Source organism: Glycine max, chromosome 1 (assembly GCF_000004515.6).
Source record: "Glycine max cultivar Williams 82 chromosome 1, Glycine_max_v4.0, whole genome shotgun sequence".
NCBI classification, from domain to species: Eukaryota; Viridiplantae; Streptophyta; class Magnoliopsida; order Fabales; family Fabaceae; genus Glycine; species Glycine max.
This window is the reverse complement of record NC_016088.4, coordinates 31,279,665-31,284,063: the sequence shown is the minus strand read 5'-3', so window position 1 is coordinate 31,284,063 and position 4,399 is coordinate 31,279,665.

The following is a 4,399-nucleotide window of genomic DNA, read 5'->3' as shown; positions in this document are numbered from 1 at the left end:
GGCCTAAGGCCATCCCCTACAATCCCTCAACTCTAACAAATCAAGCATAAAAAGCAACCCAAAATTGCCCCACAAATATGAGTACATTCTCACAATTTAGAGCACCAAAAGATGAACAAAAGGCACCAATGGAAAGCTAAAAACTCAAGGATTGAATACTTACTTGTTGGAGTGAGTAGAAATACCAAAAATGAAAGCAAAATGCATCCAAAAGTGGCTTGGGGGAGCAAAAACCGCAAGCCTCGTGAGTTCTCTCTTTTTTAATGAGGGGGGGGGGGAGTTTTTTGGGTGCAGAAAACGTCCCCCTCCCTCGTTTTTTATAATCTGGTGCAGGGGTTGCTCGCCCAGGCGAGCTAACCTGCCAAATCTTTTTTTTTTAGGGGAAACATAACCATGGCCCCCCTACAGGTTAGCGTTCGCCTACTCGAACTCACTTAAGTTAGATCAGGCATCCATTACTTATTTTAAACAAACGATAGTAGTAATTATTGCAAATTCAAAGGATACTGGGCTGCCTTGCAGCAACGTTTTCTGCTTGTCCAGCGCCAGGAAGGGACGACGATCTGTCGGTCGTGACCCTATCCTCCACTTGTATCTGTCCCTAAGTACCTGAAAGTAGGAAACAAACAATGCGCGGCAAATCGTGACCGGGTCGTCGTCTTACCTTGGTTGATTCCTGCCGTCAACTTTGTCTCGACTTCTGACCGTGGCCTAAGACGATTCTGCCCCTGTTACCACAAGATATGCATGTGTACGTGCATGCATGAATGTTTTTAATGCAATGATCTTCTTAGTGAAAGATGGTTAGGTTCAGTTTTAATTTAAGCGTTTGGGGCACCCCATGAACCGAGCGAAAAGGGCTCAGGTTATTACAAACTAACACAAGGTTTAAAACCAAAGTGAGGACTAAAGCCTCAACCCATGTTCTCTTCTTTTAAAGAAACGTGACGAGACAATTACAGCGGATGGGAACCCCTAGAGGGGACCCAGAAGAACAAAAAGACTCAGAAATAAAAGAACATGCAACGGTCCTCTCAATTGCCCCAGACTTTGAGCGTAATATTGCTTAACGACATCGGAGTTCACGGGCAAGGGTAGCTCCTCGCCATCCATGTTGGTGAGTATCAGAGCACCCCCAGAAAAAGCCCTTTTCACAACGAAAGGTCCTTCGTAATTTGGGGCCCACTTTCCTCGATTATCCTTAACAGTGTAGGATATCTTTTTTTGCACAAGGTCCCCCTCGTTGAACTTGCGCGGGCGTACCTTCTTGTTGAACGCGTTCTTTATCCTTTATTGATATAGGTGCCCATGGCTCATGGCCGTCAAACGCTTACCTTCAATAAGGTTGAGTTGGTCGTAGCGTGCTTGAGCCCATTCTGACTCTTCTAGGCCTGATTCCGCTATTATCCTCTGAGAAGGAACCTCTACCTCAAATGGGAGTACTGCTTCCATCCCATAAACCAAGGAATACGGCGTTGCCCCAGTAGAAGTTCATACCAAGGTTCTATATCCGTGCAGGGCGAAAGGCAACATCTCATGCCAATCTTTGTATGACACCGTCATCTTCTGAACAATCTTCTTAATATTCTTATTTGCAGCCTCTACAGCCCCATTCATCTTTGGCCGACAAGGGGTGGAGTTATGATGCTAGATATTGAAATCCTCGCACATTTCCTGCATCATTTTGTTATTCAGATTGGTGCCATTATCAGTAATGATCTTCCTAGGGAGTCCGTATCGACAAATCAGCTCCCTCTTTATGAATCTGACCACCACACTTCTCGTGACATTAGTATAAGAAGCCGCTTCGACCCATTTGGTGAAGTAATCTATCGCCACAAGAATGAAGCGGTGACCATTCAAAGCTTTGGGTTCGATGGCCCCAATGACATCTATTCCCCACATGGAAAAAGGCCAAGGGGCGGACATAACATTCATAGGATGTGGTGGAACATTGACATTGTCCGCGTATGCCTGACATTTATGACATTTCCTTACATGGGCACAACTATCGCTTTCCATAGTAAGCCAGTAATAACCGACTCTAAGGATCTTCCTGGCCATAGCATGCCCATTGGCATGTGTCCCAAATGAACCCACGTGGATTTCCTCAATCATGAAGTTCGCCTCTTTGGCATCTACGCATCGTAGGAGGGTCATGTCGTGGTTTCGTTTGTACAGGATGGTACCACTCACAAAGAAACCAGTAGCCAATCTCCTTAACGTTCTTTTGTCATTGTCAGAAATCCCCGGTGGATATTCTTTGTTCTCAACATATTGTTTGATGTCGAAGTACCATGGTTTCCCATCCCACTCCTCCTCTATCACACAATAATGTGCTGGCTTGCCTTGAGATCTAAACTCGATGTACGGCAGATCCCCGTGTAGGGCAAGTTGAAACATGGATGCCAGGGTGGCCAATGCATCGGCCATTTGGTTCTCTTCCCGAGGTATGTGGTGGAAAGAAATGTCGTCAAAGAATTCGACTAACTTCAAGATGTGAGTTTGATAGAGTATCAACTTCGGATCCCTAGTTTCCCATTCTCCTCTCAACTGGCGTATCACCAAAGCCGAGTCTCCATACACTTTGAGTAGTTTTACATCAAAATCAATGGCCGCTTGAATCCCAAGGGCGCATGCTTCATATTCGGCCATATTGTTGGTACAATCGAAACCTAACCTGGCCGTGAAAGGGATACACAGATCATCTGGTGATACAAAGACTGCCCCTACTCCATGGCCCAATGCATTAGATACCCCATCGAAGCAAACAATCCATTTGTCTATGTCCTCGTGCGTCCGCTTCTCTTCGAACAGGGCCATGATGTCTTCATCCGGGAACTCAGGGTGCATCGGCCGTGAGGGCCGGTTTCCCTACTGCCAAGGCACTTCCCTTTATCGCCTTTTGGGTGACGTACACAATATCGAATTCAGATAGTAGTACCTGCCACCTAGCTATTCGTCCCGTGAGGGCCGATTTCTCAAAGATATATTTCACGGGATCCATTTTGGAAATAAGCCATGTGGTATGACTGAGCATGTACTACCTAAGCCGATGTGACGCCCATACCAGGGCGCAACATGTCCTTTACAGCATTGAGTAATTCATCTCACATGCGGTAAACTTCTTGGTTAGATAGTAAATGGCTTGTTCCTTTTTCCCAGAGTCATCATGCTGACCCAACACGCACCCCATAGACTCGTCTAACACAGTCATGTACAAGAATAGAGGTCTTCCTGTTACAGGTGGCATGAGCATCGGGGGGTTTGCGAGGCTCTGTTTGATTTTCTCGAAGGCCTCTTGGCAATTGCTGTTCCACAGGACTGCCTGGTTCTTACGTAATAGCTTGAAAATGGGTTCACATGTAGGGGTGAGTTGCGAGATAAATCTCGCGGTGTAATTCAACCTGCCTAAGAAACCTCCAACTTGCTTCTCCGTGCACGGTTCCGACATTTCAAGAATGGCCTTCACTTTCTCGAGATCTATCTCTATCCCTTTCTAACTTACGATGAATCCCAACAACTTCCCCGACTTTACCCCGAAGGTGCACTTGGTTGGGTTTAGCTTCAGTTGGTATTTCCGCAACCTTCCAAACAGCTTACGCAGATTGACGAGGTGTTCGTCCTCAGTTCGAGACTTGGCAATCATGTCATCTACGTAGACCTCTATCTCCTTATGCATCATGTCATGGAACAACGCTACCATGGCACGCTGATAGGTTGCCCCGGCATTTTTCAGCCCGAAGGCCATTACTTTGTAGCAGAACGTTCCCCATAGGGTGACGAAAGTAGTCTTCTCCACATCTTCGGGTGCCATCTTTATCTGATTATACCCCGAGAAACCATCCATAAACGAGAAAAGGGCGAACTTGGCCGTATTATCTACCAGTATGTCAATGTGTGGCAGGGGAAAATTGTCTTTAGGACTGGCTCGGTTTAAGTCCCGATAGTCTACATACATTCGCACCTTGCCGTCCTTTTTCGGGACCGGGACAATGTTGGCCACCCACTCCGGGTATCGAGCTATAGCTAAGAAACCCGCATCGAACTGCATTCTCACTTCTTCCTTGATTTTTAAAGACATCTCGGGTCTCATCCTTCATAGCTTTTGCTTAACTGGGGAAGACCCAGGATTCAATGGCAACTTATGCTGCACAATGTCGGAGTCCAGACCGGGCATGTCTTGGTATGACCACACAAAGACGTCTTGATATTCTTCAAGAAGGGTTATCAAGCCTTGGCGGATAGGTGCGGTCATACCGGTTCCTACTTTTACTTCTTTCTTTCCCTCTCCGGTTGCTAAGTTTACCAGTTCGGTTTCCTCTTGGTGAGGCTTCATTTCGCGTTCTTCCTGAGCGATCAACCTCTCCAACTCTAGTGAAAGGATGTCCTCTTCCTC